This window comes from Nomia melanderi, chromosome 9 (genome assembly GCF_051020985.1).
Source record: "Nomia melanderi isolate GNS246 chromosome 9, iyNomMela1, whole genome shotgun sequence".
NCBI classification, from domain to species: domain Eukaryota; kingdom Metazoa; phylum Arthropoda; class Insecta; order Hymenoptera; family Halictidae; genus Nomia; species Nomia melanderi.
The window spans coordinates 12,187,616-12,213,930 of NC_135007.1; the positions used below are offsets into that span (position 1 = coordinate 12,187,616).

Here is a 26,315-nt window from a genome sequence, read left to right on the forward strand (position 1 = left end):
ATCTAAGCAAGCTCGCAGGTATTTAGTTCCGTTACACTACCGAACGCACAGGCGGGTAAGAACGATACACCAGACATCAGGTTCAATGACCTATTGTTAACACAAACAGTTTGCAGCTTTTATTTCACAAATCGTTAATTTACAACTATGATATGCATTCGTTCGCCTAAGAAACCGAAACGAAAGAACTGTCATTTTACACGAAACAAGGCGTTTACTTTTTATCCATAATGATCGGAACGCGTAATCCAACGTGGTGAGAGTCACGGACAAGTCTTTTCTCGGGCATTTCGTCTCGTCGAGATCCTGTCGATATTCGCACGTGGGAAACATTTTCAAAATCACTTGCCGCGCTACGCTGACGTTTCCGTTTCTCTCTTTCTCTCACTCACTCTCTCTCTCTATCTCTCTCTCTCGCGCGCGCGCTCTCTCTCTCAGCCTTTCTCTCTTCCTTTCTCTCTTTCTCTCTCACTTTCTCTCTCGTGAAAACCTTATACGCTATCTCGGAACCAGCAAGATGGACGAAAGATTCAGCCTTTAACGTCATCATTGCTTGTCGATTGTTCCACGAACGATTTTCCATTTTTCCACGCTTTTCCTCTTTCCCTTTTCTCTGCGTCGTCACGTTTTTCCCTTCTGTTTTTCAATCGAACCGTCGCCCATTTCGCCGTTTACGAAACTTCCCCTCATTCCAGTCTCGACTCGCGCACACGGGTCCGGAGCTAACAGCAGAAATTTACACATTCGCACGTTTTTTTCATTTATTCTCCGTTCTCGTGTCTTCCTCGTTCTCCCTTCCTTTCTCTCCCCCTTTCGTTCCCCTTTCGCTCGCTCTCACTCGCACAGAAATCGTAGCACGAACGCGTCATCGAGCACCGAGGGAGGACACGTTCTAGGGTGGTTTCCGGTGCACACGAGCTCTCGGGACATCATCCTTCCTCGTTCACGACTGCTTCCTAAAAATCGCGTACCAGCTGGGGAACGGTCGTCGAACGCCTAGCACGTTTTTCAATCGGTCGAAATAGAAAATACAATAGCAACAGCAGAATCTAAATTCCCAAATTTAAAACAATGTTTCAAGTCCAGCTCCTCTGTAAACGCCGATCATCCGTTATCCAATTCATTAATACAATCACCAAACGATTTATCGCGAATCTTTTCTATCCAATTCAAATCCTCAAAACATCCAATACGATATTCACTTGCTATTGTATACTCTCGAGTGCTCATTTCTATCGAACATTTGAAGAAACCACCAGATTATAATACGTATCCGAATATGGAATCATATCTGATCAATATATTAAGAAATACTCCCAACAGAATCTATGAAATCCCGCTCATCGTTCCATTAAGAGACACTCGACCAATCAAACAAGCATCCCGATCGTTCCTCAGGTACGCGGCCTAACGAACGCATGTCCATACGTTTCTCACGTTCTCCATGCTTCCATTTCCGTCTGGAGACGATAGAACCGCGGGAATCGCAAGCACAACGGACGCCGGAAATACGCATAAGCTATGATTTGTTTCTTCCTTAGTTTTCGGAGCACCATTTCGTTCGTCCTCTCCGAACTCTGCTTCCATCGGATCGCGTTTCCCGTTGATCAAGCTCGCAAACTCGATCAACGGCGAACGGGATCCTCTCGCCCAATCGCGTCGCGACCTCGCCTCGGGACGGCCGTTCACGGAGGAGTAAATCGCGAAAACGAGACGCACCGGTGTTCATACGTACCTATCATACCTGTACCCGCGCCGCGGCCCGGAGATCGCGCTTTGATAAACCGTATACGTGTTCTATCGCGACACACGGTATCTGAGATCGGCAAGGTCGGGCTAGAGTACTGAAGTATCACGCGATGCTTCGCGGATACTGGGTGCTCGTGAACTAAAACGATGGATTCTGGAAAATCCTGGCGATGTAGGCTATCGTGCGACTGGGATACTGTTTGGAAATTAGCCCCTTGCCCTGCGATTTATTTCTCAACTGCGATCAATACGACTGCTTTGTCATTAATGATTCACTGGGAAAATGAGAAAAATTCTAGGCATATCTTATATCCACGTTTGCTTTGAAATATAACGATTGATAAGAGAAGAATAATATTTCACTAGAATTCACAGGAACTTAGTAATATTGATGTTTGAAATTCTGTTTGAAATCATCATCACGCGTTATTGTAGGGCAAAGGGTTAAGAGATAATGTCATATGATATTATCTGATAATATCTGGATGTTGCGATTTCAAGGATTTGTTTTCAATGGAAAGACTGTAACCGATATTCTTGGTTGATCGAATGAAACTTGAGATTATTGGAAATCAAATGAACTGTTAATTGTGGATTTCTATATTTTTATCCGATTGAATCGATTCGTAGAAAGTTAATTGGAGTATCAATTTCAGACGTCGATTCCTATCGTTCGATTTTGAAGGATAAAATTGTCGATTCGTTTAGCAAAAAGTTAATTGCCTGATAGGTCAATGAAATTGTTTACCGATGAAAATTGGCCGTTCCCCAAGCAACCGTTCGAGGAATATTTTGTCACCCTGTAAGAAATCGTGCGTGCTATTGAGCGACTTCAAACGTGACCGTGTATAATGCGACATGATTTATTCAAAGACACATGTACCGGATCGTAACATCGGTGAGTCAGATTGCAGATTTTTTTAACAAGATGAAAAATGAGAGGCAACTGCGGAATCAATGAATGTTAACTCCTCGAACCGCACCGCTGTATCTTGAATATGTATAACGCGGAAGAATGTTGTAATTCATGCGGATGAATTTATCTGACAACTTCGACAGGATAGTGAAAAACGATGTGTTAATCACAGATGATACCGAGATTGCTCTTCGCTTACACCGCATTAATCAAGTGCCGGTTCATTGCGTCACAACCGTCTCAGATAAAACCCTTCGCTGCGAACGGCGGTGGAAAAATTAATCGCGAGGCTCGCTGAAATATTGACGTAAACTGTACGTGACATTACCCGTGTTCCTTCCATGCGTCTCGGAAAACGTTCCACTGAAAAGAACTCGTCAACTGTTCACGAAACGCGCCGAAACACGTACGGCCTGAAAAATCCTTCAAACATCACACTTCGAGCCGTAAGTTTTCGAACTTCATTCGAACAACATTGAATCTTTCAAAATACTCGCCTTCGCATGATCTCAAATACCGCGTGACTCACTAACGTGATCTCCTAATTTTAATTTAGATACTTCAACAAATACTAAACAAACAATTACTCGAGGAGCCGATCGAACTATGATCAATCGTCGTAATTACTCAATTCTCTCGGTTACAGTGATAGAAATCTATACCTAAAACAATCATTGCTCTTCTAGAAACTAACACGAGCGATTTCAGAAAGAGAACGCTAAAAAATTTCTTGTCTTCTCGAGTCCACATCAAATAAGGCGATTTTCTCATGTTTCATTTATTCCAATCACGTCTACTTCTAACGCGCATAATTCTGTCCTCTCGCTACACCTGACACTTGCCCCTTCGGGCAACGTAGACAATATTAACTCTAACGCTATCAACATTCATCCCATAATCTCTTTACAAATCGTACAACGTTATTGCTCCTCTAAAAGTCGAAAACGCGTCAACGCTCGTACATCTGCCCGCAAATACCGCCGGAAGATTACCGAAATTTCCGCGGTAACTCGCCCGGAACCCTTTGAGAAGCGGCAATCTCCGAGCGAACGGGTTCCCCGAAGCCTCCTCAAAGAAACTGCACGCCCTAAAACGTTGCCCGCGTGAACACGGATGCGTCTCGCGTGAAAGAGACCCAGCTCGCCCGCGGTCTCCGCGCCATTCGTGCGGCTGGACCGCCGCGCCGAGCGAGCCGGCCTACCGCTGTTCGACGAACGTTTCCGCTCGGTCTCTAATCTCCGACCGGCGTTTCCACTCGATAATCGAAGCGATTGGACGTCAAGTGCTGCTGGGAGGGAGGATGGGTGTCAAGGTGTACACACTGAATTGTAATCAGAAACGGCTTTGGGACCGGTAGGAGTGGGGGTTGGCGGGTTTTTGGGGGGAGTTCTTTTTTGTTCGGGGGCGCCATCGATTTTGCGACAGAGAAATTCGAGGAGGGTTTTCTTTTTCTTTTTCTTTTTTTTTTCTTTTGTACGCGCGGTGGGCGTCGTGTCCGCGCCGTCCACGCATTCTGCAAAGCAAAAGTCTAGAAAAATCCTCTGGTTGGCACACAAAAACGAAACGATGTAGTTATCATTGGTCGCGGGTGCAACCCGCAACAGGCTCGTTACAAGTATGAAAAATATCCCGGCTTGGTTAATACCGTTTAAAAAAGTTATTGCATTTGGGTAACCTATCTTGTATAGGTACACGTTTCTCTTTATCGTTATATTGTACAAATATTGTTGTAAGTTGGTACAAACGTTACTGTAGAAAACATAACAACTCGTAGGTTCTTCGTCATCTTTCTCTTTGCTTGTTCGTTTGTGTATGTCTGTATGTGTGTGTCTGTCTGTGCGTATGTTTGTGTGTGTATGCGGATGTATGTACGTACGGTATGTTTGTTCGTGTATCATTGTGTTTGTTCTCAATTCTCAATTCGTTCGCACTGCTTCAACGCTCTCTTTCTTTCCCTTTCTTTCTTTCTTTCCAGTCGTTCTCTCTCGTTTCTTCCAGCCCTGTCTCCTCTCTTCCATGCACACACGCGAAACACACACTCGCTTCATCTCTCTCGATCTCGTTCGCGCACGCTCCCGTCTGTCTTCCTCCTCTCTCTCCTTTCGCATCATTGTATTGTACGGAAAGCTTAGTTAAGTGTTATACAATCTGTTAGCGCTATGCGAGATTCCGATCTACAGGGTGGCTTCCATAGTATCCGAACATTGCATTGCTCGTGTTGTCTCTTCTGTGTCTATGTGGGTGTGTGTGTGTGTGTGTGATACGCGTGTGTTCGGCACGCAGGCTTACGGAGCAAACAAGAAAGAACTTAGGGGTGAGTGGATTGAGTCTTGTTCGGGAGAACCGGCTGTAAACTCGAGTAATCCTCGATTTTACACGAACTTTCCTTTTCTATAAAATTCCATATGAATTCTCAGAATGCAATTAACAACCTGCACAGATTTATCAAGGGCACCGTCTTGATAACTTTGAAATACTACTATTTTATCCCCAAACTGTCCATTCGCCATTGAACACCAATAATCGAACAATTACCCAATTGCCGCCGAGAAAACCTGATATCTAATCTTTAACTAACAATTTCAATCTCCCTGGACCAAACACTTTCTCATACGAAAACGATCGTCGTACCTATCATAGCTCCCCAACTCAATTCACCGTTTCGCGCGGCAAGATTGCTCGGCGTCGTTAGATAATCGATGGACAGCGAAAATCCCGTTCTTAATTCAAGGTATCCGCGTTCCATGAAATATTAATGAAGTACTCAGACAAAGTACTCAGACCGGCGGGGGATGAAAATCGAGACGACTTTTATTGCGACGTTATTAAACTCGCGAGACGACGACGACGTTTTAAGTAACTTCCACCCGAAGGGATTTACGGTTACGTCGAGCATTCGTGGACCTTGAACGAGGTGCTTACTAAGTACGATAAAAGTGCGGTCTTGCATATATTCCCCTCCTCCGTCTCCGGCCGCCCCTCCCCCGCCCCTCCTCACTTCGCCACCCGCTGCGCCCTTTTCGCTCGAACGGCGGAGTCGATAATTGCAGAAACGGATGCACGATGACTGAAATATGCGACGGCCCGATGATTCCAGGTACCCTTAGCTTTCGCAACGTTCGCTTCTGAGGGAATCGGTCTACGTCGACGTTTATCAGGCCGCTCTCCTCTTACCTGTCCTGCCGGCTGTTCTTTAACAGCGACCTGACCCCTACGCCCCCCGTCCCGCGCCATAATTAGATAATTGTCACTTTGTCCATGTAACTTAATATTTTTTCTGGAAACGTAACGCGAGAACCCCGCTCGAATGCGGACGCCTTTTCATGCGGGACACTTGAGAGCGTCGCGGATGGACTGCGAGTTTTTATAGAAATATACATCTTCGGGGAGTTGCTCAGAAAGATTTCGGTTGAACAGGAGTTCGTTTCGTCGCGGTATTGTTTGGAAGATGTTCCGAATCGTAGGAAAATTGTTTGTTAGATTAAACGTAAAATTTTGGCTAGATCCGCGGTTGTTATCATAGCCGAGCTTCGGTTTGACAGCGAGGATCTAGCGAGTTTGATGGAGCGAATTCTGGAATTGTTTCATAATGCACCGCGTTTCTGGTTTACTTTGTTCTAGTTACTCCGACTGTTATTTTTGCGTATTTATGTAAAACTGTACGCGCAAGATTATCACTTCCGTTTAATCCCGCGCCGGTTAATGGATGAACAGTGTTCTCTCGATCGTGAAATCGGACTGGGGAATCTGATCCATAAAAAAAACAGCGTGTAGTATTTGTCTGTCTAATCATTTGTACGATTGAAGGTAGCTCGATGATGAAACAATCGCATTCGCCTTTTACACGAGTATGGAATTTAATATATTATTCTCTGCTTTATTCTATAAAAATCTGTGGATCTTGTTTTCGTTGTTAATAGCAATTGGAATGTACCGTTTAAAGCATGAACAAATTAATCTCGTTACTTTCGGATTAAAAACCGTTTACTGGAAATATTAATTAAAAGATATGCATGTCCGAGGGTGAAGTAATTTAAGAATAATACTTTCGAAGTTGGTACGCGAGTACATTTTGTACGTTAAACAGAAATTTGGTTCAACGAGTTTAATCTCCACTTTATCTCCGGCATTTTTGGAGGAATTAATTTAATTCGACCGAATTTATTTCACTACGAACGATCGCTTATACGAAACCGGTACATAATGGTTTACCTTTGTTATTAATGAAGGCCGAACGTGTTTGTCAGAATGGCGCAGGTATTTCTGAAATGATATTAAATCCATTGTACAACGATACACGATTCAACGGGAAATTTTGATTTCGAGTGATTTAACGGGATGTTCTTATTATTCGTATCTTTGTACTCGATTCAATCGAGCATTTATAATCTCTACTTAACGCGACACTGTTTAATACGAATCTTTCTAAACCGATTCGTGAATATTCAATGAAACGGCCGTTTGTTACACACTTGATAATTGATAATGGCAATAAACGCTCTAAATCAGCCGGCTGGCGAATAAAATTGCCAATAAAGTTAAATCATTCCCATTCCCGCGAATTAACTAACGAATATCAGCGAACGTACAGGTTCCAATAATATATTGTCAATTGGCAAATGAAAAACGCCGTGTAGCGTGTAATTAAAATGAAAAAAAATAATCCGAGTCACTGCGACCGTGAGGTAATTGGAAAATTATCATTCCTTTTAAGTATCACGCAGATGTTTCTTACACTCGTAGTATCAAAGTGTCATCCTTTCCAAGAAACGAGTGACAAATTGCCCTTTCCGGTCGAGGGCGGATTCAATTTCACAGCAACAATACCGGGGAGGTAAAAAAAAAGATTCTCATAAAAAATTTCACGGATCGTTTGCAGCCCTTTTCCACGGAATTTTCCACAAAAGGTGGACGCGTTTAAAAACGTCATAAAATTGTTCACGCTCACGCGTCTCTTTAGAGAAAGGTTACTCCCCGGTTCCAGAACCGGACAAAGCGGCGCGAAGAAAGTTGAAGGGTCAGACCGTTATTTGTCACTTTGTGCAATGCTTGATGCCACCGTTCGCGCGGACAAATAATAATAGAAACTTATTTTCGCGCCGCCCCTTTGTACACCTACAATGCTAACTGACATATCACGCTTAAAGTCAACCCATAATTAAACCGCAGACACGCCGCACAGTTTCATAACGAGCAAACGGCTCGATCAGAAGTCTCTTAAAAAAACCTCAGAATCTCCACGATCTCCTATACCAAATCCGACAAACAATTGCAAATCCGCTCTTCCTCCAACAAACTCAAAAGATACGCGAACCCTGTAGAACGTCGAACTTCCGCCCTCAAGAATTCAAAAACCGTTCACTTGCCCCAGCTGCCCATAGAACTGATCAAACTTCAAACAACTGCAGTCTGCAATCTTCCAAAGAAACTATCCCGGAGCAGAATACCGCAGTTTTCCCGGAAGCCCAAAGGAAAAGACAAGAAGAAGAAGAAGAAGAAAGGAAACGGCGGAAGGAGATGGAAAAAGGAAGGAAAAGGCAGGATCGTCCCGATAAAATTTGCAAACTGGGACTGAAGAGAGAAGTCCGAAGGATCCCGTAGCCACGTACGATCGCCGAATTCCCGTGGGAACCAGACGCGGAACGGCTCCCGCGATAAATCTCACCGGAGGTTGGCAGGGAAAGCGGCGCGCAGCGTGCTCGCGGATCCTTCGGCAACTTTCCCCAAGGTTAGGTCTAACTTTTCTCCGGGCAAAAGTCGGCGGCGCGGGGGGGCGTGCTGCGTTGCATACGCGGGTGCCACTATAAACCGGGTCGTCGAATGGGATAGACGTAGGAACGTGTCACCGGGTGACCCGCTCCGCGAACTCGGGAAACGCGCGTCGCCCCCGAACTGGGGTAGTAGGAGCAGTCGCGGGCCGATCGGTCGCGCGGGGGTGGCGGTAGGCGTAGGCCTAGCGCACACACACCCGCCCAGCCGCGGTCTGCACACCGGCAACCTTCGACTGGCGCGGCGGGTCGTACGTGTCGGGTCGAGGGTGAAGCGCTAACAAGCGTTCACCTGTCGATACAGTCGAGGACAAAATTCGAAGGAGCCTCCCCGTGTCACCCCTTCGCCACGTTACGCAACCAGTGAGTTATGCAACGCTGCGACGAGCTCTGTGCCACGGACACTGGGCGAAACTTTGGATTTTGTGCTGGGTGTTCATGAGTAACGCTGATTTCTTTGGGGTAGTTTGTAGGGAATTAGGAAGATTGTTATTGATCGTCGAGGTATTGACTGTTGTGTACAGCGTTTTGTCAGTATTCGATTTATCTTTTGGTAGGTGACAATGGGTATTCGGTTGGTTGAAGGGGAACCGAGGGAAGAAATAGTTGAGGGGTTGGGTGTATGGATTGATGGGAGGATTTGTTATGGGTGGATGATTTAGGGGTTGGTTTAAGTGTTCAGTTGTTGAGAATTTTAGTAGGATTATAGATTGAGAAGATTGGCGAATTTTGGAGTCTGAGAAGTGCTTGGGTTGAATTAGGTGATATTGTTAATGTATAATTAGGTATTGAATTAGGTAATATTTGGAGAAACTTGGAGAGTTTCTGGGAGAAAGTGTATTAGATATGGCAAAGTGTTCTTGTGTTTGTAGTTTATTCAGCGGACGAATTCACTTTGAAGGCGATGCATCTATTTATTCCCTTCTTCTGTGAGAATGACGGGAATCACGGTTAAACTAATATCAAATTGAAGGAAATGTTACAAAATACTCCTCAAAACACTTGACCGAATGAAATACCCCTCACTTTTTGCTTCGCGATCAAAGAAATCGACTTCAAAAGTTTGTCGCGGCACTCGCTGCCGCAGTAAGTAGAAACGGTACGCAATGGACAGACTCGAGAATCGACCGGTATTCAACGGCGCATCCGGCGAACACTCAACAACAGATTCATTTGACAACGGAACGTGATCGGAATTTTACTTAAAAATTATTGCCAGTGAATGAAATATTTAATACACTTTAGGACGCGGGAAAACGTGAACGGCGACTCGTACCGGCGGAAAACGAGAAAAAGAATCGGCACCGACAGATTATTACTTATTAATTCCCATTTCCACGTGCGTGCCGGCGAAGCGAATAATTCATCCGATATTAAATTTATCTTCCGCGTTCGACGATACGGATCCGATGGATAAATTATGCACGCTCGCAGCGTTCCGCGATGTCTTTTTGCCGATCCTCTTCCCCCGGCGGAGCGTAGCCCCATATTTCGCGGAAACATTTTTATCGGTCGATTCAAGAGACATCGAGAGGGATTCCCGGAATAAATGAATATTAAGATATTCTTTCGGCGCTGCGAGAGCGTGAGAATCGATATAATCTCGCGGGCCCGAACGTCATTTCATTATTGCGACGCAGCCAATTCGACCAACTCAAATGATCCTCTCATCAAACGAATCAGAATCTACAAAACCCTCCTTCAACTCCCAAGAACATCCGAATTCATTCCCAATCCTAACACTTCAACCCTACCAACGACCAAAAATCCCCTCAACACACAATTAACCTCCCTTAAAGCTCGCTACCCCAATTAATTCAACACATTATATTCCAGCGACAATATACTTCCAATCTGCTCTACCTCGAGCGATCCCCAATTTGATCGGCCGAAACAAACATGAAACCGGACTGTCCCGCGCGCCCAAAGTGACCGAGCCACAAATGCCATATAATTGAATTAATAATCAACCGTGCGAAGTCTAATCTTCGTCGCGATAAAAGCGCCAATAAAGAATCCCGGGCGCGGCTTGTTGCCCGGGGACCAACCCGATACTTTACGCTTTAATTATACCAGCCGTATTGTTGCGCGAATAAAGAAACAACGGGACCGCGGGAGGGGGAACGGAAAGAAGGAGAAGAAAAAGGAAAGGAAGGAGAAAAGGAAAAAGGAATTTTATAGTTAACGGAGTACCAATAATCCGGCCGGAGGGCGGGCGAGGGATCGTGCCGCACATTTCAGTTCGTGCAGTCCCGCAATGAGGTTTCGTAAATCTGATCACATTAGCCTTGCGGAGGAGGAGGTGGCGGCGGCGGCGGCGGCGGCGGCGGCAGCGGCGGCGGCAGCGGCGGCGGACGAGGAGGAGGCGGAGGTGGAGGGGGACGACGGTCTGAGCGTCGTCTGAGGCGAATCAACGTCCAGCGAATTTTGTCCGAGACTGTATGTAGGTCGCGTAGGTGGGAGAGGACGCGTTGTGTCGGTGCACGTGTAGGCGTGCCGGCCTACGCTTGGAATTGCGCAGGTGGGCGTGACTTGGGGCGGCGCCAGGTGAATACACCCCTGACCTCGGGTTCCGCAACTCCACGCGTGACTTCGAACATATATCGGCTTCCGATTCGCCGGGCCGAGACATGCGGCAGGAATCGTCGATATTCTTTTTGCGGCACGCTAAACAACACGCTTCCTCCATTCCTGCGGGCCGGTTGTCCGGCTACGGTCACTCGCAGGGAACAAACCGTTACGATTCGCATTCACGGAATCGTTGGAATCGATTTGGCTTGGGGTATTTAGGTTTTCTTTCTGGGGCTGATGGATTCAGCGCTGGAGTAGATTAATTTGGGTTGATTGGTATACGTAGGTCGATTTAGAGCTCGATATAGTGAGATTTTTTGATTGTAAAGGTTGAACTGTGATTGGACGTGTTTTGGAATGTAATTTTCAGTTTCGGATTTTTCAAGAGTTGATGAATTCAGGGTTGGAGTAGATTAATTTGGGTTGATTGGTATATGCAGGTGGATTTGGAGCTTGACATAGTGAGATTTTTTTGTTGTAAATGTTGATCTGTGATTGGACGTGTTTTGGAATGTAATTTTGAGAGTGTGAGATTGTAAAATGAGTTTGCGTTGGAGTTTCAATGAGCAGTGGAAGTAGAGAATAATATTGATAGTATAGGGAGAATGTTTGCAATTCTTCTAATTAAAGAGAGAATATGATGCAAGACTGTTCTGATTCTTAGAGGTATTTACCAGCAGCTCGATGTCTGACAACTACGATCTGAATTCCCTTTCCGTTCTGGATCCATAAATTTGCACTTCTCATGACTTGCACTCCTCGTACCCATTAATTTCACTTGATATGAATTGCGGTAATTGAAAATGATGGAAGTTCTGAATCCACTTTCAATGGCAGTTTAAAATAAATAGGGGTAACGTTGTTCCAGCGGCAGGCTTACGCTAATAGAAAATATCATTTCAATTCATACGTGTCAGCCCGCGAATTGTTCGATCGCGAATCGCTTGTTCTTGTCGCGGCGGGCACGAGGAGATCAGAAGTTTCGTTTTTATCGAATTTATCGAGAAAAGCGAATCGATTTTCACGGTGTTCTCGGTTCAGTGATACAGATTCGCGCCGCGCGCCAGCCAGTTTGAAACACTTTGGAACTTCTTCGGAAACTTCACGGTTGAAATCTCGGGGTTTCGCGAAACTATTCTATTCCCGTTATAGTACACGTACCATTCGGAAAAACTTCACTGTTATTCCAACAGTCGCTAAACGCGAATGCTTTCACGAATGGGTTGTTTAAATTCATTGAAAAATTTTATCGTCTCCCCCGGCCCCCCGCCCACGCAAACCCGGTTCGGCATAAACGACGCCAATAAAATTCTTTTAACCATTAATTCCTAGAGCTCGCGATAAAACATTCTTTCACAAACTACCTACGAACGACGTATCATCCGAGGAATAAAAGTTCCTAGTAAAATTTCGCGCATCTAAAAATTCCTAATGCTAGTGAATATGTCAATAAACCTTAATCAAACGCTCGTCGCAAGTATTTATACACCGATAAACCTCGACGGACAAGCCAATTGATAAAATATTTTCCAACGCGAATCTCTACACGCTCCGCTGACATTTAAAGAACAGCCGGCCGTAAAATGTCCAGTTAACGTTCGCCGCATTATTGGAATTGCATCCTTGAATAATAAAATCTGTGAGCATTAGGCATCCTCACACGATATGTTTCATCCCTGTATGTTTTTCGCCGAACACCTCGTTACAATCAAATCTTTGACAAGGTCCACGAATCACTTTTGTCATTCGTCTCAAAGATCAGTCAGCTCCTATTATAAACTCTCTGTCTCTCATAAGCATAATGAAATTTCACGAGAAACGTCGTGACACTTCTAAAAAGCTGCCCAAAAGGAAAAACACCATTGAAATTTCGCTTCAAAACGGTACCCTTCTCATCGATATCGTTCGAGCCGTTCAGTTTCTCGATTCGAACCGAGTATCTCGCGTTCGAGAGGCTCGCCTCGCTCGTCGAGGCCGGTCCTCCCGCGAGAATCGATCTCGTTTGATCCGCGGGGATTCTTGCAAACATACTCGGGGGCGAGGGTAAGTTCCGACCAAACATCCGACCAACCTCTTTCCCTTAGTCGATCGGTTTCACTTCGCATATTTCGACCGAAGCGTGAAAGCGCAATCACCTATCGCGATTATTCGCCAACCGTGCGCCCGTACGTCGCCTGTCATTGCCTCGTCGGGCGAAGATGATCCCTTCGCCGACCGCTGTTCATTGCTCTGTACACGTCTCTTGTGCTCTACAGTGTTTAACGTCTGCTTATCGCCGAGAAGAGCAGCATGCGACACTACTATACGCCTAGCAAAGCGTTATCGTTAACGCGCCGACTGCCATTCGTCCAGCAAACGAGTCTACCTTCGTTTGCGCCGAATATCGTTCCATTCGACGCGCAGACAAACGATATCACTAACAATCATTAGCTATCCAATCGTGTACTATTTGCCTTAGGTTAATCCTCTAATCGCGCAGGTTCACTGAAAAATTATCTATCGACATCATTCGTTCCACGGTGATCGTATCTTTAAAAAAATCCTTTAACGACGATCACTAGCGTGACAGTCAACGCGTTAAAGCGAAGTCCCAGCTACCAACGCTCGAAGCAATTATTCGCTAGTCCATCTCCGCGATCGGCACTAGTACAGTCCAATCGAAATCCTCTTCTCGTTCTAACTGCGGAGAGATACGCGTACAATGTCTTCGGGACTTCGCCGCGGCGATAATCCAATGCGAAGCGGCGCGCGTGAGAATGAACACGATGCAATGGTATTCGCGTTAGTATAAAAGCTCGGAGTTCCCCGTGAATGTGGGTGATGCGATCATACTCTTCTTTTTTTTTTCGTTTTTCGTTTTGTTTTTGGTCGAGACGCGTGTTCCCAGGGTCGACGTTAGGTCGCGGGGAATAATCGGCTGGCAGCCGGTTGAGCACCAAGCGTCGCTTCCATCTTGAATGATCGTTCGAATCTCAATGGAAGAATCGAAACGGGTGACGATCGCGGCCAAAGGAATTTCGGTAGCCGACGCGGAAACCGCGACACCCGGCGCGGCCGTTGAAAATTCATACGGGACCCGCGCGAAAGTTGCGACAAGATGGCGGCTCGTCGGGTCGAAGCACAGCAATTGGACTGCGAATCTTTCGCAAATGCAGATACGTTGAGGTTCATTCGTGAAACTTCGAATTGAATAGAAACTTGACTCTGTCGTTTCACTTCTCTTCTTACTGCATATGTAATCAACGTTCACGGTATTCGGTGAACTTTAATTAACATCAGAAGTACCGAGAATTCAACGATTCCTGGTGTCATATAAAAATGACGAGAGTTCATTGAGTAATGGGTTTATCTACTAACAACTTCAAATCATCTTCACGGTTTCAGCGAAACTAATAGTCATACTGACACTTCCAGTGTTAAGGGTGGATATGATTTTTTTCCTGCGAACATTTCGTGAAATAAATATGTGATCTCTTTCCCTAGTAGGGAATTATCCACAGCGGATATTTGTGATCACGAAAAAAATCGTAAGGCAAGAGTCTCCTCGTATATTCGAGTAACATGAAAATACGATTGTGTTGCATTAAACTTGCATTGAACCCGTCTGCCACGAATGCATAAAACTCGCAGTCCAATGATAGTCTCTAATGAGGAACAATAATTGCAACGTTGCGAAAAACGATTTTCAAACACGGTAGTGGGTTTACATGTGTGTATACATGTGTGTGTTTCTGTGTGTGTGTGTGTGTGTGTGTGTTACATGTTTACGTGTCATCGTGTCCGCTAACGTCGGCCCTGCATGTGCGGTGTGACTTCGAAAATCGTACAAAAACACGGATCACAGTAAAATAATAGAGCATTCGTGCCCAATGTACAAACAATAAAGTATTATAGTTATCTACCTACAAAAATTTCTCGTCAACGTGTCTTTCATTGCGCTAGGTTTCTTTTATTCATTTTCAATCTCTCGCACACACACTCTCATATCATTTTCTTCATTTTTTTTTTTTTACCTTTTACTCTCGTCTCCGCTGGTTTCTTTTTTTTTTTCTCTCTCTCTTTCATTTAATCCACGATTCTCTGCCTAAACGTTATCATAATGTCAATAATTATGATTATGTGTCCCCGTAGTTTAATGCCTATGCATCGTTTACGTGTGTCTCTATGCGATACATTATATGTATATTATATATATATACACACGCGCGATATAACCCCATAGCATCATATATATATAATATAATATAACGAAAGTTTACTTTTTTATTTTACTTTTTTTCGGCTTAGCCTAGATACTCATACCTATAGGTAAACTGTGTGTGTGTGTGTTTTCCTTTTTTTTTTCCTCAGTTACGTTAGTTTCCTATTCACATGTTTCGTCTATGTCGATACGCCGATGTATACAATAATTCTATGTTAATGTATCACTAGCATAGTCAATGTATGTATATAATATATATAATATATATATATCATAGAATAATATCTCTATGTGTGTTGTATGTATTTACAGAGCCTCGCTTTCTCACTTCTTCTTTTCTCTCTCTCCCTCTCTTTCTCTCTCTCTTATTGTTTGTATAGTACACTCACATTCTCTCGCATTCTCGCTCTCACTGTCACACTCTCTCTCTCACTCTCTCCCCCCCTTTCTCCCTTTCTCTCTGTATAATATATATATATAATATATATATTGCATTATGTACTAAACTATTAAAATACTAGTATAAATATCTCTTGACATATAATATATATATATATATTTTTTCATATATATATATTCATTCATTTATTTATGTATATTTATATATATATATATAATATGTATATAGTGTAGCGTGATTAGCGGAGCCGAAGAAATGTTGTCGTTTTTCTCGGTTATTATTACTCTCCCTCTCCCTCTCTCTCTCTTTCATTTTTTCACTTCTCTCTCTCTCTCTCTCTCTCTCTCTCTCACACACAAAACGATATAATTGTATAATATATGCAGCGCGAATGTCATTCCGACGTCTCCGCGAGGTTCTCTTTTATATTCTTCATTAATCATCGTCCCCTATCTCCGTTCATCCCTCCACCGCATCTCGCCGAAGTCTTTCTTTCTCTTCCCGTATGAGTCTTTTCTCGTTTTCACCTTTTCTCCCAGGTCTCCCCTCTCCCTTTTGTTTATACAGTTATTGCTATTGGATTCATTGCATAGTAGGTTCTCCCGTGTGAACTGATATTATTTGCTCGCTCCTTTCCCATCTTTCCCGCGCCCTCCCCCCGAATTCCCCTCCCGTTCCGCGAACTCGATTAACCCGCGAGCGTTTCGCCCCACGATCCCCGTCGATCGTGACGGAACGCGAATTTTTTCTTTTTCTTTTCTGTCCCTCGTTTTTTTCCCCCTTTAATTATACAGAAGAGAAGATGTCGAGCGAACCCGTGCGATCCTTGTCCGGTATCGAGTTCGTTTCCGATTTGTACAATCACGCCGCTCTGTTGACCCCCTCGGGGAAAGAATCTAATTTCGGGATCGCCTCCTCCAATAATGCCCGACGACGGAATGGCTCGCTGCAAAATAATTCTATCGGTAATCGTATTTACAACGAATGTATTATAACGTGTCGTATGTGCACCGTGGGAGATTCGCTCCGTCGCCGGCGACATTTCCGAGCAGGCGAGACCTGTGCCTCTTGTACTCTGTAAAAAAATAGAAACTGTACGCAGCTCGGGAAATATACCGAATACCTTTCGAACTGTTCCGATGGCTCGCTGTGCGTCCGCGGACATAATGAAAGAAGATTGCGCAGCACGACATACATACGTGTTGTGTAGCACAGCGAAGATTTAGCAATTCAAATTCGCCGAAGTCACGCAACGATTATTGCTTTTACGTCAAATTTGTATCTCTTCCGTGTGTATACATAAAATATCGTGAGCGCGGGAGGGTCAAACGAGCGCGGTAACGGTCTGCCCGCTTGAACGACCGGACAAACAATCGCGATTGTTGAGCACCAAGTTATTAACAATTAACTACTCCGTCCCGGGGGACTCACCGAACGAAATTCATTAAGTAGATGCGTCATCCGACAAATCACAATTTCACTCGGCCGACATCAACCCTTTAATTCGTCGAAAATCAATAATATATACCTTCCGATGCGCCGCTGCGCTTAGAATCGTTCTTCCTTCCAACGGAGGTTACGCAACCGCGTAAAAATTACAAGGCCGCGCTCCTCCGTTCGCCCGAAATTCACGAGCGAAACGCATTCCGCGGCATCGATCGTCGTCGTTCGCGATAGCAACGGAATCCAGTGGAACCGACATCTTCAACCCTTCCATTGCACCATGAAATTATCGTCTATTCATCCTCGAACGAACCGTCAACAGTAAGAAAACAAACGTTAGAAAAATAGCGTTCTAATTTCCCAGAAACGAGACACGAAAGTCGAAGCTGGCCAGCTCCGTTCCTCTGTTAATTAAGATAACCGTTGGAAGGGGATGAAGAGTATCCTTCCACGTGAAAGCTAATCTCTCTCGCTAGGTACAGTGAATAAGTAAATTAACAATATCGTCGTTTCGCACTTCGAAGAAACGAACCGAGCCGAAAGAAGTGGCAACGAACGATCACACGTGCCACCGCAGAACGAGCCGTGACTGCAGTCGTTTTCAGCATGGAACAACACTCGGATCGAGGTTTCGACAATCGATTCCAGTGATAACGGCGCTCGGCTCTGATACGAGTACCCCTTTCCCCTGTTCCTTCAGTCAGTCTACTATTTAATGTCTAAAATATATCGAATCCGTGCGCCGGCCTGAAACACGTCTGTCGATGTATCGATCCCCGCCGATTCGATTCGATCCGGACATCGTCGATCTCAGCCGATCTTCTCTTCCATGAGCAAAAACTACTTGCGTCAAACCACGACTATCCTAGCCGAGCGACTCTCTCTTTTTGCTTCTCTTTCAAGAGAATTTCCTTTAAACCGTAACGCTTATAACTTAGCGGCTAATTACTATTGTTCTGTCTCGCGCGGTTCTTTCTTTATCTTAACAGCGACGGTTGGTCCGCCAGCGTCAGGGGTTGAAAGTGCATTTAAGTAGCACCGTCGCCTGATCATAGGAACACATTGTCTAGCCAATACAGACGCGCCGGAGAGTTATCGCCCGATGCTCCTATCGATTAGTGGAAATCGATGAGATCGCTGATCCGTTTGTTGGCGATAGTTTCGATTTTTCCATTGTAGCTTTTGTAATTTGAGTAAGTGTCGGATAAGGAGTATCTGAGAATCAATAAAGAATTGCGTTGCGTCTCTTTCTAGTAAGTAATGTTCAATTATTTTTAGCTGAATCGAAGAATAGAATTTTAGTTGTGGATTTTCCGTTTGGTTTAACGGAGACAACGAATTTGATTTTGAATAGTTTGAAGTTAATACGACGGAGTGACGAATTAATATTTTGAGACGGAGCATTGATTCTTTTAAGCAGCTTTTCTTTTTAAGTTAGAGGAATAATTGAAGATTGTATAATTAATAGTGAAAAAATGGCAAGCTGAAGTTCTAAGACGGCGAGCAATCAAGAAGTAAAATAAAAGCTCGAGGGGTGGCCGATTAATAATTTAAATGTGCGGCAGCGATAGACGGCCTGTGTATTAAATTAAAGTGAAAATTTCATTGAACGACAAACATTGTCCCCCCGGAAAATTGTGTATTGTGAAATTCTAATGAACGGCGGTTAAATAAACGAGGTTCTTTCGGGGACGGAATCGCGACGATGCATTACTAAAATTGATCAAAATTAGTTACGCGACCGTGGTTTCCAATTTTGTAATTAATGAATCACGCGCTGCTTTGCAACGAGACTTTGAAACGTTGCCAGAGCACTTTCGGCCCTGGCCGACTAGTTCTTGTTGAAGTTTCCAATTTAATTTAGAAGATATTAGTAATTAGTACGCAATACTACACGTTAACATCGCGGGCCACATATACCAGCGAGTCGCGCGTAACAGAATTTGATAAACTGGAATCCGGCATTAATTAACATATACGGTCAAAGGGCCAATATTTATGAAAGCCATTAAACTGAATTTTCGCCTGCAATTTTCTGAGCACGATAATTCCATTCTCTAATTAATTCCGAAATTACTCCTAAAAATTCCACAGAAAAATAAACAATCAAACTGAATTCAAATGAAATTCCCAAATATTCCAACAATAATACCAATCACGAAAACATTTCTCAAAACCTACAAATACATTCCGCATCTCTAAACTCAAACTTCTAACAGAATTAAAAAACCAAAAGTACAATAAAAAATGATTCCTACTTTATACTTCAAATATTCTTAAACGATCGTTCCGCGATTGGTCGCTTCTCAATTTTTTTTATAAATTGCGTGAAACTTCCGCAGTCCAGTTATAAGACGGTCTCGCTTCATTCATCGCGTCACTCGTCGCGAGACAACACAGAAAAATCGAAAGAATCGTCCGGCGGAATATAGCGGAGCGGAAACAGGAAGTCGCGACACCGTCGCGATATAATCGATAGAACGATTCGGGGCCGCGGCGCGTTCGCTCCGGCCGCGGCGGCTTGTATATCACCCGACCGTCGAAATTGCTCGATAATTTCAATTTTACGCGTTAAGCGTGGATCCCTCAGCCCCTGACCTGGTTTCGTGTCTCCGCTCTGCGTACGTACTCGCTTCTCCCCAACAATGCGGCGCCACTCGAAACGTACAAAAGGGCGGGGAACAGGCGCCAACGAGCATGACCGCCCTCAGCCCTTAATAAACGCGAGCCAGGAGGAGAATTCCGACGGAACAAAGGGGAACAAAAGGGGGGTTGGTCGCATCGATGACGCAACAAGGAAGTCACCGCTCGAACGGGTCGAGAAGTTCACCGCGGAAGTGGGCGGGGTTCGAAAACACGAATTTCGTAAACTTGCCAAACGCCGTTCGATTATATTGGAACGGAGCGTTACGTGACTCACTGTTTTCTGACACAATTTTCGTGTTCCAGTTCTCGCTTATTGAAGTATCCGCATCGGGCAGATTAAAATCTGTTGATTCCGTGCGACTCGGTTACCACGATCTGCTCAATGTTTCGTTGAATTTTGTCTTCCGTAGAATCCGAACGTTTGTCGACACAGAATTCTATAGATAGAAACATCTTTATAGATACGTGGGACACAGAGAGATCAATGAGATCTAGATAAACTGAAAGAGATGACGATTAAACATTCAATATAAAGTGAACTAAATATTCCATGAATACTGGAGTATTCCTTTTCAAGAAACCTGCGCTTCTAATTAACAGAACTCTGATGAAGATTTCGAGATTATAACCGAAACTTCGTTTCGAGTACCATTCAAGAGTAACCCCTACTTCGACGATTTTCGAAAGAAGAAACTGTCGTTGGGATACAGTTCTCAAACACGATCAGAATCCCTGCGAGCCCGTGTTTTTCCGGGTTGCGAAATCGGCCGGCCATTCTCGCGGACGCGCATTGATATGAACTACAACTGATATGGGAACGTTCGGGTTTACACAAATTTCAATACACTGTCGCCGTGTAAACGCGGTAATTCCGACGGCGACGCGAACCGCTCGCTCGCGCTCCCGGAATCGCTGGAATCGCTCTCCGCGCCCCTTTCCGGGACCCCTCAGTCCCGAATCGCAATTACAACGCGCGATCGACGCGCGCGATAACGGGCGAAGTTCGCGGCCTGGATGACGAGCCCCCGTTTCTCTGTTTCGCCCTTTATCTCTCGGCTTTTTCATTACCGGATAAAAATCGAACCCGCGGCAAATGATCGCTGAATAATCTGGAAATGAATTTTTCGATGTTTTCGCTCGCTCTTATCGAGGAACATTAACACGCTGACCGCCGCGATGGTCGTCGATGACCGGAGTGTCTGAATTACTTGGAAACAATTGCGTGAAAATTGATATCAAAGTATTTGGTTATGTAGATAGTTAAATAATAGTGTAACTTAGGAGCTATGATACCAAATCATTGCTAATTAATGCTAATACCTTCCACGTTCGTTACGATAAGATAAGTAATGTTATACGAAACGCTCTAAATTCTCGTGGCGGTCAACGCGTTAATTTGTTCCCAAAGGACACCGACGTTCGATCATTCCAAACAGTGTCAGCGAAGAGTTCGTTTAATCTTTCAACGAGACTCTCGAATGATCGCAATTCTTTCTGGATGCGTTCGGTGGGAATTATTCGTTCGCGATAAGTAGACGTCGAATCGATTGTGTTCCGCGTTGAAAGATTAATTACTGTGATAGACAAATTAGATCTCGGTCTGTCTTTCATCGACAGAGGTTATCCGATTCCTCGGTGGCTCTGGGAAATATGCAACATGTTGCCTCTGAGATTCTGAGTACTGATTTTTGATTCAGCTCAATCGGACACTTTGACGGCCGTACTCTTCGTTATGAATTCTACCATGTATCGCCGGCTGCTTTCTGAGAATCCTTTCAAGCTTCGTTCGCAGTATCAAGCTTACCTCTTTCTCGAGAGCTTCTAAAACTACTCGCCTGTAAAATATAATATTCCTTCGCTTCGATCGATAACGGATATTTCCTTGGTCGGACGCGGTGCGTGAAAAATAACTTCATCTGTTAAAATAGGCTTTGAGATCACGTGACGACCGTCAAAGCATCCGAACACTCCGAATCCCATTGATCTACAACACGCCAATCCCTCAGCAAACATCATCCTCCGAATGAAATCTCGAAAATTCTCAGCCCGTTCGAACAATCTTGAACTATCCCGAAAACCGAACCATTCGCTTTTCCCCGAGAACAGAATCGAATCCCCCATTAGAATTCCCATTGCGCCATGCAAGGGATACGAAAGAAGAAACACAGAGACACGGTGCGTTAGCTCGCGACGCGTCAAAGGATTCCAAGAAGCAGAAGAAGAAGAGGAAAGGAAAAAGAACAACGAAGAGGGGAAAAAACAAGCCGGTGGCCTCGGCGATACCGGAAACGGGGCGTGATCGATTCAAACGACAGCGCGAAACGCGTGCCCACGTGGCCGTGTGCACAAGTCAGTCCGTTCCCGGGCGCGTGTATCCTCTAAACTCGCCTACGTGTAATCGTAACTCTACAGGCATCGCCTATGCGTTTTGCGATAAAGTGCTATACGTAAGTATGCTTATGCCACTTATATACCTCTCTCTCTCTCTCTCTCTCACTCTCTCTCTCTCTCACTCGCGTGTGCTCTCGTGTGTACGTGTATGCGCGCGCGCGCTCGCGATCGTTCTCCGCAACCGTGTCCCGCCACGTACGTGCACGCGTGAACGCGAGAGTGTCCCTCTCTCCTACGTGTCCTGCGTGTAACTGTGTTGGTTCGTGTGTACACATGCCTGTGCGTGTATGCGTGTGTCGGTTCATCTTTTTTTTTGCTTCCTCTCGTTTTCCCCGTTAATCATTAAAGCCTACTTTATGTTACAGTCAGTCGAGTGCGCGGGCAATCGTCAAAGTGTTCTCTCTCTCTCTCTCTCTCTCTCTCTCTCTCGCTCTTCAGTTCTTTTTTTCTCCCTGTTCACGCCACTTCGCCGTGTTCAACGTTCAACCGGAGGAGTCCGAGAAAACCGAGGAAAGAACGGCGCGTTGGTTTCGTTTTCTCTCGATCGACGCGGCCGATCCCGAAACCGGAAACCGAGTTCGTTGGACGTCGTTCTGAGGTTGAAGCGACGGGGATTTTCCTCGGGACCTCGACGAAGCAATTATTCCACGCGATTCGTGCAATTTTTGTTGTTGTTCGCATCGTTTGCGGACTCGGGGAAGTTCGATGCGTGTTCGAATGCAACTTTGTCGCGTTGAGTTGGTACTGGGATTCGTTGAATCGTGACACTCGAAAATTGGATCGTTGTGATTAGTAAGGGAATAGAATTAGCGTGTTGATGTTGTGTTCTAAAGTTGATTGAGTAAAGATTAATGAAGCGTTAAGGTCAATTATTACTTTTGGGTAGATAAAAATTGATACGATCGATAGTCTTTGTGTAATTGAGAAAATTGAAATTATTGTAATTAGTTGCTGAAATTTTGTTGAGAGTAATGCGAGTTAAAAATGAGTGCATTGCAATTTGAGCCATGGAGAAACCCTGGTTTAAGAGTGATGTATGTGTGGGGCTACCAGGAGCCATTAATAGCTTCCAAGATGGCGGACAGATGTTCCCATGGCCGATTTTAATTTTTCATCGTACGTTCCTGATTCCCATCACCGACGGCGAGGAATTCAGCACAGTTGCTACTTTTCCGTAGCTGAATGCTGCAAAGTAACTTTCTGACCTGGTTTCACGGTTCTACAGGAAACATTAAAGTCCGAGCGGCGCCGAGGCAATTGTTTCGCGTGTTCGAAACAAACAGGAATTTTTATTTACACGTCGAATAACGTTTTGATACCGGCCGAGCAATGATTTGCGCGTCGAATCGATACGGTTAACCAAAATGTCATTATTACGTTCCGAAGAAAATATAAATTATAACTTTTCCCCGCTAACAACACTAAAACAATTCGACGATTTTTTCGGGGGAAACGAACAAATATAATTAGTCCCGCGGTATTAAAATTCGCTAATTAAAAAAGTTCCGAAAACAGTCGATTTTATGAGTTGTCAGCCGTTGTCTGATTGAAACTGAAAAATTCCTTTTGTTTGTATCATTTCCCATTCAATCCGAGATGAAAGAGTCCGCCGGGCGCAGAAAAGGGAAAAAAAGAAAGGGAAAATTCGGTAGCCGGAACGAGCTTATTCCGCGCACAAATTACGCGGGATAATATTTATGTAACGTCAGGCGCCGATACAACGAAAAATCGCGGCAAGACCGGGAAAAGTAACGTTCCTCGCTGTTTTCGCGTAAAAATTAGCGGTCGCTCGAGGAAAAAATAATATGCCGTATCCGCAATATTTCTGTACGCGCCGGTTGCGATGCCATTAATCGCCGTTGCGTATCAGTGGCACTCAACCGAGGCCTGGGAACTTAACCGAAAATTTTCCACGCGGCAGCTTTTAACTTTCCACTGGTCACGTGACGACTGAACGTTAGAAATATCGCACCGGACAAAACGGCTGCCTTCGAATTTCATGTTTTTCGATTAATCAAATCGTAAATTCGTTGAACAGTTGAAGCTCTAAGAATTACTGATCTGAATTACGTAATAAATATTAATAGGAACCGAATGAAATTTGTAATTTTAATAAGAAGCACGTATCAATCATGTTAAATACTCGGTGATTTCAGTGTTAGATCATTTTTAAACGGTTTCGATGGATATCATTTGCAAATTGAAACTATAAATCATGCTGCAACACCGTTACGGAATTACTGAAAAGGAAAAGTACGTTTAACGTTACAAAAGACCGTACAGGAGATAAATTCGCGTCGTTTACAGTACGGAAAATATTATGGAGACGTTGGATGCGCGATAATGCCGGATACGGTCCAACGAAAGCCGAAGTGTTATTTACCGAACCGAGCACACCGACTGAATGAACGTTAACAGCTCCGCTAATTACGGAATTCAATCTTAACAATGTAACAAGTGAAGTTTTTAATTGAACTTTCGCTCGTACGCTAGCGTCCGGATTAATTGAAACGCTCGAGCACAAAATTTCAAGTATAACGGAGTGTGACGCGCCGCGTTTTGTTAAGTAACGAATTAGAAAGTTTCGATATCAACGCAAATTCGTTTCGCGAATCGGAAAAAAGCCAGCAGGAATATGCCTCGAACAGCATCGATGGAAAATTACCGAAATTATACGTCCTCCGGAATCAATAAACACACACAAACAAACACACACACGCGCGCGCACACACCGTGCCATCGGCAATACCATCGAACTGAAAATTCGAAAAAAATGAGGAGGCCAAAGGAAAAATGTGATACAGGTATCGATCGACGTATGTGATGGAATTGAATAAAATAATGAAAACACAAAGAGAAAAACACACACGGAAAGTAAATTCGTGGTTTGAAAATAGGCATTCGTATATTTTAATAATGTATGTATAAGTAAACATAATAGTATGTCGTGAATAATAATATTAATAATAATAATTAATAATAATAGTAATAATAATAATAATAATAATTAATAATAATAATAATTAATAATAATAATAATATTGTTAGAATAACAAAATAAATCCTAAGTAACATAACTATGTCGCTCAAGGATAATGATAAAAATCAATAAGTTTCTAATTAAAAAGAGAAACAAAGCACCGTCATCACATCGGGGCGGCTTCGGCTCGAGACACGCACCAAAAACGCATTACCCCCAAGGAACTTTAGTCCGGAAAATTGCGAAAATTAGTCGCGCTAATCGTTTAATGGGTCCGTGTTATATATATATACACGCACAGTATGCATATGTATATATATATACAAAATATATATATATATATATACATATATACGTATAGGTACCTAATAATTATTGTACATGCGACGCCCTTGTTCTCACACCTGTCTCTCCCCTAAACCTAATAAAAGAAAAAAAAAGAAAAAAAAAAAGAAACGAAACACACAGAAGACATCGTCTCCCCCGTGAATACGCGCGGGTTCGTTCCGCGGGAATTATTTCCTCTCTTTTTCCGTTTCTGTTCCCATTTTTTTCTCGCGCTCTCTGTCCCCCCTTCCGCCTCTCGCTCTCTCTCTCTCTCTCTCTCTCGCTCTCTCTCTTCTTTTCTCTCCCTCTCGTTTGTTCTCCCTTTCTTCCCTTACCATCACACACTCCCGCAACACACGCGAGACCCGCAAAACACGCTCGCCAACACGCGCGTCACATCCGGTTGGTACTAATAAAATTCTACTAACGGTCTTGTACTTCGTAAAAGTGCTTGCCAATTACGCATCATCGTGTTTTATCTTCCGTAATAAATCTGTGTTCGCGTGTGTGTATGTGTGTGTGTGTGTGTACGCGTGTGTTTGTAAATGTGTACGTATGTGTGTACGTATTTACGCGTGTACATTACGTCTATAAATATAAATATATACCATTTTTTTCCTCGTTTTAAATATGCTCGTGTATACGTTAACGCGTGTCTATGTGTGTAAGTAGTACATACGTGTGTGCATACGTGTCTGTCGTGTCGTGAAACCGCGATACGGTTACTTAACTCTTTGTAACTCTTTTAATACTGTCAGTAACGTCCGCTGAAACGATAATTAAGGAAAATCAGGAGTTACGGCCCAACACGCGATGGGTCCTCGTCGAAGGTGTTACCACGTTCGAGCCGTTAATACGTCTGACAGCAGCACGGGAATACTACTTAGCTAATGTTTTTCGTTTTCCACCGTTCGATTCGTCGA

General features: G+C 44.1%; 2 protein-coding genes across 10 annotated transcripts in view; one reads left to right on the forward strand and one right to left on the reverse strand.

Moving 5' to 3' along the window:
• The window catches only part of Rassf (Ras association family member), a 78,500-nt gene that overhangs the window by 30,053 nt on the left and 22,132 nt on the right, over window positions 1-26,315 (forward strand). The gene's annotated exons all lie outside the window — the stretch shown is intronic.
• Window positions 1-26,315, reverse strand: part of mamo (zinc finger protein 628-like) — a 107,606-nt gene that overhangs the window by 22,891 nt on the left and 58,400 nt on the right. The window contains exon 4 of one of the 9 annotated variants that reach the window (XM_076370771.1): window positions 77-26,315. This exon is cut by the window's right edge and continues 15,393 nt beyond it. The exons of the other annotated variants lie outside the window; for them this stretch is intronic. The gene's annotated coding sequence lies outside the window, so the exon portion shown is untranslated. Of the gene's footprint in view, window positions 1-76 lie in introns of those variants that run through there. 9 annotated transcript variants of the gene reach the window in all.